This window comes from Suncus etruscus, chromosome 2 (genome assembly GCF_024139225.1).
Source record: "Suncus etruscus isolate mSunEtr1 chromosome 2, mSunEtr1.pri.cur, whole genome shotgun sequence".
Classification (NCBI taxonomy): domain Eukaryota; kingdom Metazoa; phylum Chordata; class Mammalia; order Eulipotyphla; family Soricidae; genus Suncus; species Suncus etruscus.
Window position 1 is genome coordinate 101,930,274 of NC_064849.1, and position 14,188 is coordinate 101,944,461.

General features: G+C 39.4%; 1 non-coding gene across 1 annotated transcript; it reads left to right on the forward strand.

The window, feature by feature from the left end:
* Positions 1-11,215: 11,215 nt before the first annotated feature.
* LOC126002533 (small nucleolar RNA SNORA51) lies at positions 11,216-11,348 on the forward strand. The gene has a single exon (XR_007493222.1). It is a non-coding gene; the product is annotated as a small nucleolar RNA SNORA51 (small nucleolar RNA).
* Positions 11,349-14,188: the final 2,840 nt, after the last annotated feature.

Below are 14,188 nucleotides of genomic sequence, written 5' to 3' on the forward strand. Positions count from 1 at the left end.
GACCGCGGTTCAATCTCCCAGTGTCCCATATGGTCCGCCTAGCTAGGAGTGATTTCTGAGCACATACCCAGGAGTAATCACTGAACATCACCGGGTGTGGACCAAAATAAAATAAAAATAAAAAGTTATATGAAGTACATGTTTTGTTTGTTTGGGGCTATCCCTGGCTGTACCCAGGTTTTGTTTTCAGGGATCATTCCTGGGATGGCTTGGAGAACCATATGTAGTGCTAGGGATTGAACTTGAGTCATCTGCACTGCAAAGCAAAATACCTTTGTACCATCTCTCTAGCCTGTAAATTTCCTGTTGTCTTCTCTTCGTTCTAAGGTGCCAGGCATTGCCTCAACTTTTTCCAATTTGTTGTTTTTTTTTCATTTGGTTTGTAATTAGGTCTTCCTCCCTATTTCATTCTCTTTGAATAGCTTTTGCCTTATATGGCCCAGTCTGCACTGGCATTGGTTATGTTGGATCTTCTTTCTGCATGTTCATTGTACGATGCATCAGGTCTTGACAAGAACATAGCATGAAGAACAAGAGTCCCATCTGGGCCATCAGCCTGAATTTAATGCTCTCTCTCTTCCTGTTACATAACCATCACATAACATTGACCATCACCAGCTCCAGTTTCCTCATCTGAAAGAAGAAATAATAGAAATGTTTAGTTGTAATGAACATTAGCCTTAACTATAGTATCATGACTTTTGACTCCAACTAGAGTATGAAACAGGTGAGGTGTTCCTTCTAATGCAGAGGTTCTGTATTTGGCAAGATATATCTCTGACCAGAAGAAAATTGTAGGTTATGCATCCATTCCTCTTTTGAACAATTTGATCTGAGAACTCTAATGTCTGTGAGGCTTCTGGGCCTTCTCATAGATTCTGAAGCCTTTTAAAGTGTGTGAGGGGAGTGGGCAAAAAAATAAATAAATAAATAAAGTGTGTCTGCTTTGCTGAGATCCCCAAAAGTGGGGTGAGCAATCTGAGTACCCATGAGCAGCAGAATTGGGATTAGAGTGGAAATATCTGGAACTCTTCTCCCTCTGTGAAGTATCCACAGTCCTTCCAGAATAAACAGAGCTCTGTGTTCCAGAAGAACCCCATAACTCATAATAGCCTTCAGCACTGGGTACAAATAAGCCCAAAGCTGGTACATAATAAGCCAAAAACTGAGCCCAAAGCTCAACCAATTTTCCAGAGAGTTGGACACTTGGCCTTTAGTTGAAACAGGAAAAAGAACTTTTCTGAAGATTGAGTGACCTGACATTATTAACTGTGTGACTCAGGCAAGTCTGTTTCCCTCTTGGGGTGTGGTTTCCTGATTGTATTTATGAGAGTGCTGAATCTATGAGGAGATTGATTCCTAGGAATAGGTATTTACACATAGTCAAGACTGAACATAGCAGTGACGTCTAGTATTTCTCTAACAATGGTGGAGCCTAGTTTTGACTCCATCAAACATTATATCAAATTCAACATAACTCCTGCTCACTGATGATAACTCACTCAGAGGCCCCCCCAGGTCTGTATCTGAGTGAAATTTGGAACCCTATACACACCCTCATCTCTAGTAACTGGCCCACCCAAACTTGAAAGCAAAGCCTTTTCTTTCTTTAACCACCACTTCTGTGCACCCTACCATACAGCAGGCCTTGTTCTGAGATAATGCAAGGATCAATCTTATTTTCATTCATAGCAATAACAGTGGAGCATCTTTATTAATTTCATCATACAGAGACACAGACAAATTAAGCCCAAGTCATACACTATGAGTGTCCAATCGAAAGTCCTGCTCTTGATTCAACACTGAGTATAGCTGTTGTCTATACCCAGGGGGCTGGGGTTAGTGGGTGCTGACAAACACTCAGTTCTGATGCAGGGTCTACATGTCTCTATTACATTGATTCCTCAGGGCCAGTACAGATTGGCCATCACTTAGCAAATTTCCACTCTTGATATACAAAGCTACGCCATGATGAAGTTCTATTCCACATAGTGCTGGCACCACCTCCTCATATCACCACTTAAAAACTGGGCTACACCCCTCAGCCAATTTCACCCCACTCATTTTGTTGGTATCTGACCAGCAACAGTTTAGTGAGACCACATTGCCTTGGAAAATGCAGTCAAAAGCAAATTGAGGGATAACTGGCAACACCTGGTATTTGCATTTTCTAGTCATTTAGTGCACAATTGTTGAAATAATCTTAGGCAGAAGCCCAATAAATAGAAATACAGCAGAAGCATGCAAAAATGGTCTCACAGGTGGTGGTAGCCCTATCTAGGTTCCTTGCAGAGGAGGAAATTCAAAACAATTATTTTCCTAAGTCTACAGACTTTTAAAATGATCAGCTCAAAATAGGCAACGTTACTTCAAAACAAGTAGAAGCTAAAGTTTGGGAACCTGAGAGAGAGGAGAGGGCAGACAGAGACAGAGAGACAGAGACAGACAGAGACAGACAGGAAGACAGAGACAGAGATAAACAGAGAGAAAGTAACCAGGTGATAAGCTGGGCCAAACCACAGGCCTGGGCTTTGGGAATGGGTGGTGTTGGATGTAGTTAAGAGGGAGGTCCTGGACTCCTGAAGGCAGCAATTCTCTCAACTTGTCCTTGAGTTTAGTGACAAGGACCAAAATTGGTGCCTACCAGAGCCAAGTTTCAGCTAAATCTAAATAAGAGACTTGAAATACCTACTTCTTTATGTCTGGAAATAGAAACATGTAATAAGCAGTAGCTCCACCCAAGTCTGAGGATGAGGCTGGTGTAGGTGGTCCCTGCTCTCTAGCCACAGACTTCAACTGTGCTGTGGCCCTCAGAACAAGATCTGCTTCACTGGATAGAGCAGGAAAACAGAGAACCTTCCCATGAAAACGGGGTCTGCACCTCTGCCCTGCTCTGCTCTGCCCTGCCCCACCCTGATCTATTATTCCCTTTCTTTCTCTTCCCTCCTTTTCCCTCCCCTACCTTTCCCTTCTGTTCCCTTGTCTTTATTCTTTTCTTTTCTTTGGGGGAGGAGGGGTTGGTTGGTTGTTTTTTTTTTGTTTGTTTTGTTTTTTGTTGTTGTTGTTGTTGTTTTTGAGTCACACTCAGCAGCACTTAGAGGTTGCTCCTGGCTCTACACCCAGAAATTGCTCCTGCAGGCTCAGGGGACCATATGGGATGCCGGGATTCAAACCACTGTCCTTCTGCATGAAAGGCAAACGCTCTACCTCCATGCTATTTCTCCAGCCCCTTCTTTTCCTTTTTCTTTCCTTTATTCATCTTCTTCCATTTTTCTTCTTTCATTCTTTTCATTTTTGGGGGCCATACTGGGCTGTGCTTAGGGCTTACTCCTGTCTCTTTGTTTAAGGCTCACTCATAGTGGTACTCAAGAGACTCAGGTGGTGCTAGAGATTGAATCCAGGTCAACTGTGTTCAAGATAAGCACCCTCTTCACTGTATTCTCTCTAGCCCTATTTTTCTTTTCTTTTCTTTTCTTCTCTCTTCTCTTCTCTTCTCTTCTCTTCTCTTTTTACTTTTCATTTTGGAAGACAGAAAGCACCTCAAAAGCAGTGTTCAGGAGACCTGGGCCCCCCCTCCTAGTAGTTCCCCACCAACCAGTGCTGGACATGTTTGGGGTGACCAGGTGGTAGGGGAGACTGAACCTGAGTTGGCTTTATGCAAGCAATTCATCTTAACCCTTGCCCTCTCCCTCAGCTTCCATGAAAATAAAAGGTGTCTTAATAATATAAATCAGTTCTGCTGGCTTAGAGAAAACCTTGAGGGCTTCCAGAAATGGAGAGTCCCCAGCCCTCCTCAGTTTCAGAGGGTAGCCTAGTCAGAATGCCATGGAGTCCCTTGCTCAGACACCATCTAGTCTGATAGAGAGGCTGGCAGAAGTGGGTCCACAGCACAGCAAGGGCTATTCAGAAACTGCCTGTGGCCAATGAGGGAGAAAACACCACCACACAAATAGTCCAGGAAGAGGAAGTGAGGGCTTGAAGGCAGAAATGCAAAATCAGCATCACTAAATCCCCAAATATTTTTCTAGCAGGGCAGGGCTTGCGGGGGGGGGGTAGTTAAAAGCAAGAAAACTTTACCAAAAACTCCCCACAGGCCCAAACAAAGCCACAGTGTGTTCCCATTTACTGCCAGCCTGATAATCACACCCTTCACATCTTTTACTGTTAGCTGGAACTTCCTATAAACATAGGCTTCTCATGATCAAATTACCTTCCTCCTCCTGAAAGCTTTCTCTTCTCCCCACACCCCTGCATAACTAGCAGGACAAGCAACTGTTTCACCTTTTGTATTTTTGTTTTAATTTACATTTTGGATCCCCCTTTGCAAACTAAGAAGAGCCAGAGAAAAGTGATAAATATTGCTCATGGAATTCTGCAAGAGAAGCTTGCAAGCACGCTCTGGGTTGCTCTGGGTCACTCTCTCCACCCAAAGCAAACTGAGACTGAGGCCAGGGCCGCTCCCAGGCTACCAGCTTGGCTCACCACAGAGAACAATATTGTTCTGCCCACCTAAGTCCAAACCAGAGGCTTCAGCTCTTAAAAGATAGTGTTCCAGGCCTAAAATGCTAGAAGTTTGGAATTCTAAACCAGAGTCAATCCTTGGGACAAGACCCTGTTTTCTTCCCAGTCTTCCCAAGAGGAAGCCCTCTCTCTTTGCTTTTCTTTCTTTTATTATAATATCTAAAGCTTGAAGTTTAACTCAGTTTCCCTCAAGTTTTTCTCCATATTTTCATCATCCCTGAAAGCCATTCATGTTTCCATTCATCTCTGAACTCGGAACTTTGAAGCTGTATCTCTTGTCTGACATTCCTTATACATCACCTCTTGTGTATTTTGTTGTCTCATTTGTTATTTGTTATTTACATCTTTGGGGAAAACCATTTGCTTCCTAAAACCACTTGCCAGTCTTTAAAGTCCATGAAGAAGATGTTTGTTTAAAAGAATGAAACCTTTTGTGTAGACTAGAAGGTATAAAACCTTTTATAAAGTTGGTTATTTCCTTAATCAAATGTTCGATATCCACATTGCTTCCCTCTTTGAAGACCAAGCTTGGGTTCTTAGTTTCCAGGCAGTTTCCTGTTATGGCCTGACTGGCACTCTGGTACCCTGGTTCCCTGTTCAGTACCCTTCTCTCACTTTCCTATCTATTACTTATGCTTTGCCTCTATGATACATCGTGTCTCATAGACTCAATTATATTCTGCAGGGTCTACTGCTTCTGTAGTATCCCATGGACTCAAAAGATAATACCCCACTGTTACTGTTTTTTGGGTGGCCATACTAAGAACTCTTAAGGAGCTACTACCAGTATAATATTTAGGGGACCACGTAGTACCAGGGATAAAATCCAAGGCTCCAACATGTAAAGCAAATATTCCTTTGAGCTGTAACCCAATGCTGCTTTACCTTTTGTGCCTCTATAAATTATGAGATGAAATTTTTGTTAAAATAAAAAATCTATCTCAGTTTTCTGATCTCTGCACATATAAATTTTGTTTCTTCAAGATTATGGTAGTGGTTATCAGTCTACAGCATCTGAACATTCACTAAGACATAATTCCAGCCTTCTCTTACTGACATTATATGAATCATATCTGGGAATATAGTTGTAGGAGTACACTTTGAGACAGTCACTCTATGTCAAACAAATCTTAAATTGTGTAATCCATAGTATCAGACAAAGCTGTTTATGGATTGATTAAAATGAAGAGGAATTATTCTCTAAGGAGTTTTGGGCCAGCCTGTCTCTCACTGCAGGGTTAAGACTTTTCATCTAGAACTAGAAAGACAATATAACAGGTAGAGCAAATACCTTGCATAGAGCTTATCTGGGTTCAATCCTCAGCACCCTATATGGTCACTCGAACCCTACCAGGAGTGATCCCTGAGTTATGAGCCAGTAATAAACTCTAAACGCTGCTGGATGTGGCCCATAAACAAACTAAAATAATAATAATAATTTTTACCTAGCTCCTTAAAATCAAATGACCTCCACCAAATATATCAGGAAATCCCCTCAACTTCCAGGCTAATTGACAGATTCTTGGGATGCTTAGTAAATAACGTTTTCCTTCTCTACTGATAATCAATCAGCAAGAACAATAGTTGGCTCTCAGCCCACTTAGCAAGTGTCACTCTGCACCTTTCAGTACTTTCATGTATGTAGAAGAATAAAATTTCTTTAAAAGAAAACCCTCAGTATAAAAAAGGAGAACATTTTATGATAACTAAAGGTAGACCATTCAGATCTTTTGAGTTCATGTGGCATGGTTGGAAGAATTATATTTCAAAAATATCAAAGTTCATTGTTAGCCTCTCAAAAGGTAAAATAAAGCTCTTTCAAATTCTAGTGAATTTGGCATGACTAATACTTCTCAAAATTACTGTGATTTCTGGAAGATTCCCAAATAGGTGTGCAAACTAATATAATAACAAATTCAGAACCACAGGATGTTGGAACCAAAATAGTTTATATATTATCAAGTCCAGGCCCAGCTTTTAAAGTTTAGGAGCCACAAGCTTTGTCTTATACTCTTAAACAACAAAATTTATAGTTCCCAGAGGTCATTTTATTCTAGTTGGGGGAGTTTAAGCAAAATAAACTGAATCTAAACACAAATGTATTTAGAACAATATAAAATAAAGTAGTTTTTATGGCACAAGGTCTGCCATGAATGTATAAGGTTCATAATGTGAAAGAGCAGAAATAAAAGATTGGGAGACAGAAGTTTCCTTTTTCTATATGAACCTGAGCAAGCCAATGAAACTTTAGTATATCACCTGTGAAATCATGGTGATAACATAGATGGGTTTCTATTTGTTTATTTCATATGAGTAGGATTTTTGTTGTTATTGTTTTGTTTGAGGGTCATAACTGGCGGCACTAAGGCATTACTCCTGGTTCTGCACTCAGAAATTGTTCCTGGCAGTGCTCAGAGACTATAGAGGATGCCGGGAATTGAACCCAGGTCAACCCACTGTGTTATCACTCTAGCACCCATATGAGTGGTTTTAATTGTAAAGCAGTATGTTTAAAATCTCTTTTACAATCTCAGAAATTCTATCCTCTCAGCAATATAAAATCATGGGGGAGGAACTGGAGTGAACACACAGCAGTAGGGCGTTTGCCTTGTACACAGCCAATGCAGGATGCACTGTGGTTCAAATCCCGGTGTCCCATATGGTCCCCCAAGCCAGAGCAATTTCTGAGCTCATAGCCAGGAGTAACCTGAAGTTACCGGGTATGGCCCAAAAACAAACAAACAAACAAACAAAAACATGGGGAAACTTCTGTCCAAGTAGTCTGCTAGACATACCTTCATAGCCACAACTTTGCTTCCTTCTACTGCCTACGAGCCAAAGTCCAATTGCATGTTTCAGGTTAATTTTTTCCTTTCTTTCCCCAATAACCACAGAGTAGTTCTCTGACCCATAACAGTTTTTTGGTGGTTATCAAGTTGTATGTTGATGAACAGAATGGGAAGAAATTGAATGGAGTCCCATTAAAGTGAATTCAACTCCCTACCCCAACATACACATCACCACCATTAATTATGGGCCACTTCTAGAAAATACTCTATTAGGTAAGTCTTAGCTGACAAAGTACAGAGAAAAAAATGACTTTAACCAATTGCCAGAAAATAAAAAAGAACTTTCAGTTGTCTCTTTTCAGGTTCACTAATTTTCCCAGTAGAAAAAGATCCCTCTTTCAGAAAGAGAAACATTCAGTTTTCTACATAGAAATATGGTACCATTTTGCCACAAAATTTTATTTGATAATTTTCCTTATATACAAAATTACCTCACTTCTCTTTGATAGTGCTAAAGTTTGAATAAAGAGAAGGAAACATTTAAAAAGAGAAGAGAATAATTCAAGTAGTTATTTTTTTTCTGGTTTGATTTTATTGTCTTGTTTAGAAAACATGGCTTTTGCCACATTTCTATTTATAGGTCAAGGCTAGGCCCTAACAGGGGTCCTCAAACTTTTTAAACAGGGGGCCAGTTCACTGTCCTTCAGACTGTTTGAGGGCCAGATTATAGTAAAAACAAAAATTATGAACAAATTTCTATGCACACTGTATATATCTTATTTAGAAGTGAAGAAACAAAATGGGAATAAATACAATATGTGGCCCGCAGGCCATAGTTTGAGTACCATTGCCCTATAACAATATCTTGATACAAATATGACTCACCCCAACAGCAGGTACATACCATTGAATATGTCTAAATCAAAGATGTTACAAAATGTATAACACCACACTAATTGAAGGATGGTCTCTTCTGTCTCACCCAAATCTTGGTCTTGAGCTCTCCCAACTTTTGCAATACATGGAATATTCTGCAACATCAGGGAATGCACTGCACCCTGACCTCCTTGAATTGAGTCTTCCTTGAGTTCCTTCTATTGCTAATCTTCCACCTCCTTCACCCACAAGAAAAGAGGCTCCATTAAGAAACTAAAGTACTATCTGAACACACATTAGTGAACATTTAATTTGCCTAAGAGATGATGGAGATCCCCTAAAAGAGAGTGGTACCTGAAGGGATTACTTTGGTCACTGTTTAATAACCAGGGTCACCTATGTGACCTTAGTAGCATATTTTCACAGAACATTAGAATTTATAAAATTATTTTCATGGTCATTGACTCATGTAGTTGTGACACTCTGCATCGTTGCTGGAGGGGAATTGCTGCCTGCCTTCATTTTAGAAATGAGAAAACCGGAACCCAGAGATGATTTTCTGGTCCAAGTCTCTATTTTTCACCTCTAACTTTCAGCAATTACAATGGAGTTCTACAAGAGCTGGCAGCTATAAGATATTAATAAATACAGGTCAGCTGATGGGCCATTTCTTTCTTGGCAACACCATTAAGGAAAGTGAAAAAGGAAAAAAAACACCTCTGAGTTCATGTCAGGCAATGAACTAGATATTTTCTCTATATTTTCTATATAGATATTCTGTGATCAAATTCCAGCTCCAACACTTAAAACAGTGTGGCTTTTTCAGCAATGCATATTCTCAATCTGTGTCTTATTCTCCTTACACTTGAAATGAGGATAACTATATGCTCTCAAGGATATTTTTAAAATCTGCTTTAAAATGTGGCAATCTACAAAAACATAGTTAACTCAATGTGATGGAATAACTCATTGTCTATCACCTAACCAATATTTCCTCTCTGAGATAAGGGCTTGAAGACTAAAGGAGAGGACTGGATACAGTGCAGGGATTAAGGTTCTTGTTTTGTATGAAGCTGACCCAGTTCAATCTCCAGCACTGCATATAGTCCTCTGGAAATTACCAGGAATGCCCTGATTATAGAGCCAGAACCAAACCTCAGGTACTACAGGGTATGACCCCAAAACTCATACTAGTACTAATAGCAATATTAATGACAATAATAAAGATTCAGTATTGCTGAGATTGAAATCTAACTTTAACTCTAAAGATTTATTTTTCTTTGTTGCCTTCGAGTATCTTTTGGTTTCCCTGCTCCATCCCTTTTCCTCCTCTTAGTCTGGAGATAGGGAACTAACTAAGCAGGATGTGGTCTCACATGAATTCTTCACAGTTTTGCTGACACCCTGCAGTAGATTAAAGGATGTGGTTTTTGTGCTGTTCAAAACCAGCAGAATCCAGATGACACCCAGAGACATACGATCTCCTTTTCCCTTATAGGAACTACTCGTTCTCAATATAACTTTATTATAATAGATGAACATAGTAGCAAATAGTACATCTACCTGCACCGCGACAGTTTGTAATTGCCATGACAATACCCAGATAGAGCATTTAAAGAGTTCTTATATAAAGATGAAATCCCGGGTATTGAAAAAATCTTTGCCATTCCTTGGAAATAAGCTCTTCCTGCTATGAATGTAATAGAAAATGATCAGAAAGGATTCAGTGTGATTCCTCAGGAAGTCAGCTTAGGTTTTGTTTCCTTTATTGCCTCCCTTTTTCCCAAAGAGCCTTTTTCAATAAAGCCTTGCTCTTGCATCTCTTTGTGATTTCTGTTCTAAGAAAGTAAAAGGATCTCTCATCTCTGTATAGGATCCTTTTTCCTTGGAAGAAAGCCCATTACCCCTCTTTATGTTTTCAATTTGTCTGCATGAGGACTATCAGAGAACTTTCTTCATATGGGTAAAATCAAATTTTCTAGAATTATATCCTTAACCTGAATCTTCACAAGCAGCTTAAGTGATTTTTTTTTACCCTGATAAGGTCAAGAGTCACTGAAACCATCAGACTTCTAGAGCATCTTTGACTGACAAGCCTGCCCACCTGCCCTTTCACCCATGAAGTGTCAAGAAACACTTTTTTGACAATCTCTTTTAGCTTCCCTCATTATTCCCATCTGTCATTTTATGGTTAGCAGTACAAAGTTGATGTCAGCTCACTGGATGGACATCACTATTTCAAATTCACTTTGGATAATGACTATTTCTACCTCAGAATACATCAGAGGTTCATCAGAGTAGGTTACCAAGTGGAGGTAGATGTGAAAGAAGTTTGCGAAGCCTTCAATATAGACACAAGACCCACCATGCACAAAGATGCAACAATTATTTACCTAAACACATCTACATCTGCCTCATTATAATGAGGCCGGAGTGATGGCACAGTGAATAGGGCATTTGTTTTGCATGCAGCCAACCCTGTACTGACCTGGGTTCAATCCCCGGTATTCCATATTCATTCCCTGAGCCTATCAGGTGTGATTCCTGGGTGCAGAACCAGGAATAGCACCTGAGCACCACCAGGTGTGGCACCCAAACATTAATTAATTAATTTATTAATTAAATGTGATAGTGCAGCAGATTAAGCAAGCATAGAAGATAAATAGCTAAACAGTAGAATGGTCTCCCTCATCTATGGGTTTTGAGAAAAATGAAGAATATTTGTGTAATGATTCTCAGAGACAAAATAGAGGAGAACTGGAGGGTCCAGCTCCTGACATGAAACTCACCACAGGGATCGTTTTGTGAAGTCACAGAAATAATTACACTGAGAACTATCATAACAAAATGTGACTAAATGAGGGAAGTGGAAAGCCTTTCTAGAGTACAGGCCGGTGTGGGGTGGGGATGAAGGACACTTGGGATATTGGTCATGGGAATGTTGCACTGGTGAAGGTTTTATATGTGTGTGTGTGTGTGTGTGTGTGCGTGTGTGTGTGTGTGTAAAATAAAAAAAAGAAAAAAGATAAGGCCTCCCAATTCTTACCACAGGCTGTGTTCTTTACACTGACTGTATAGAAAGAGGAGGTACAGTAAATGCACCCCATGTACACCTCAACACAGGCCCTTTGCCCGGTTTGTATTGTGAATTGGGGGACAAAAAAAATAAATAAATAGTAGTATTTTATCTTGTCTCACAAGCAAGTCATCCCTTCTAGGGAGGAGGCTGGTTGTCATTGATCCTTTGCTTTCCACATAGCCAAGTTTTGACCATGAAGTGATCCCTAAATACCGAACCAGGCAGATGCCTGAATACTGCAGAGTATAGCCTCCAAATAAAAAAATAAATAAATAAATAAGAAAGCTACTGAGGTTAACCATAGAACATCAAGGCAAAAAAAGTTCTGATTTATTCATTAGAGTGCCTTTATGGATTTTTGTTAGTTTTAACCTATTTTTTTTCTTAAAGTGGATTTATTCTCTGGTTTGTAGATAACAGAAGACATCCTAATTCCTGGGAGGATGCTGAACTTGAGTTAGGGAAGGAGTTGAGGAGGAGGGTGTAAGAATGGAAAGAAAACACATTTTAATTATTAAGCATTTGAAAGATTTTAAAAATCACATACCATTTGGCATGTTTCCTCTCCAAAGAGCTTATCCCCTTTAATAGCATGGAGAGCCAGGCTTCTCACCATAGTACATTTGCTTAATTATGTTCTCTCCCTTTACAAAAGGAAGGGTTTCCAGAGAAAGGTGGCCACCTTTGCCTCAAATGGGAATGCAATTGTCTTCTCTGCATTGAATTTATACAGCCACTTACTATACAAACTGAACTTGGCACCACTTCACAGACGATAATAAGCAAATACATGTGACTGACATGTGAAGTCAGCTATATAGTCCAGAATTGCAGGAATGTTTTTCTAACAGGACAGAAACACTGCCCTCAGCTTTATTTTGCTTTCTGGAACTTAGGAACAGGGGAACATTTGGTATCTGTGCTGGAAGAAGAGGTAGGATGAGGGAACTCAAAATGTTTATAATGTGCCTCCAAGTCCACATGAAGGTAGATCTGAATTTTCTCACCATTTTTCCCCATGTCATTAAGTCTTTGGAACAAACTTAATGTTACTTTTCTTTTTTAGGAAAAGGAGGTTTTATTTAGAAATTACAAGCAAAGGAAAAATGAAATAGAAAAAGAGAGAGAATAATGCACTCGAGAGAATGCAGGCAACGGTACAGAAAGCCCCACTACCCATCTCAGCATTAAAATGTGAAAGTCAACATGTCAAAAGAGGAGATGCAAGAAACATGTTCAGGTGCCATGTACTCAGGCAACATATGTGCCTTCATGTTATTCTTACCATTTATTTTCACCTAATTATTTCTATAACGGATGTTCAAATTTGGGGTGCGAAATCATTCAATCATTCCAATCATTGGTGCTCTTGACCTGACACTCAGACTTCAGGTGGGAATAATGCAGGTGAGGCATGTCCCAGGAAAGGTTAAATCAACCTCAGATACCACCTATCTCCCTCATTTACAGATGGTTAAACTGAATCTCAATGAGTCAGTGGCACTATGAAACAGAGAATTAGTGACTACATGGGGGTCAGAATCTGAATCAAAACTTGTCTCAGTGTAAAGCTGCCACATTGCTCTTTAAAATTTTTATAAAAATAGAAACCATGTGGACATTTTTTTGTGAAGCCTTCACTCTTTTAAAAGTAAAGTAAAGAAGGAAGCTATGTCTAATAATGGGACAGGGTGAACTCTTTAATAAGGCACAACAGGATGGACATTTGACTGATGTGAAGATTTAGGAATTTACCCGATCTGGACTTCAGCCTTCATCATTAAAATTAAAATTAAAATATTAATTTCCCTGAGTTGTGAAAGAATTATAGGCCATAACACACAGGTCCTGGCACACATGAAATGTTTAGTAAATGCTGGCTGGCTCTTGTTCTAACCATGGTGCAGGCATCCAAGGACTTGAATAGACTGCCAAGGCATCAGTCCTGAGGGGCCCTTTTCCTTAAGCCAAAAATCTTCCCTGCCAGATCTTCTCTTTTGACTGGGCACCTGGGGTTGTCCAAATTCTCCCTCTCTATGCCTCCAAACAAAAGACAATCTTGACAAATGTCACTCTCAGCTCCATGGATCTTTCCAGAAGAGTACTAGAACACTGATCTGAATGAGGTTGCAAAAGAATATGTGATAGAATTAGAGTAAGGAAATGAGAACAGGAAGGAGAAAAAGCAGTGCTTATGGTTCCTTTTATTTTATTAACACACCACTGGATTATGAAAATGTTTTTGTAAATTTGGAGGTGTTGATATACAGGTTCAAGAATGTGCATCTTTCATAGAAATGACACTGGTAGCAAAATAAATATTGCTTTTTTTTTCCTAAATAAATCATTGGACAGTCTGATTTTAGTGCCCAAATTTTTTCACCCCTCTCATATCATTAAAACTATATACGATAAAAGATGATATAAATTACATTAAATCACAACTTTTAGACTCAATTACTTTATAGCAATAATATTTATAAAGGTTACTCTGATTCAATAAAAAAAGATCAAGTAACTTTGAGCAGTTTTTTCATGAAAAAATATATTTGATCATTTTTTGGTACTGTTTCTGAGTTTCTGAAAATCAACCATCTATATTTGGGGCTTTTAATAAGAAAACACTATTTTATGCCTATATTAGAAAATAAAATTCACTTCTCTCTTGTAGCTTTCCCATTGAATCTCCATTTATCTTCTTGTGAAATATGTGTCTAAAAGGTCAAGATCAGGATAAAAGTTTTTCAAGACAGAATTTGTTTTTCAGAGAGTATCCCTGAAACTGGACACCACCCAGCAGCTGGAGACCCTGGAGACTGAGAAGATGAAGTTCTGACATTGCAATTCAAACCCCAAAGCACAGAGGATCATCATCCTAGTTTTAGAGAAGTAATTATCTTCGTTTCCCCACTCTGGACATTGT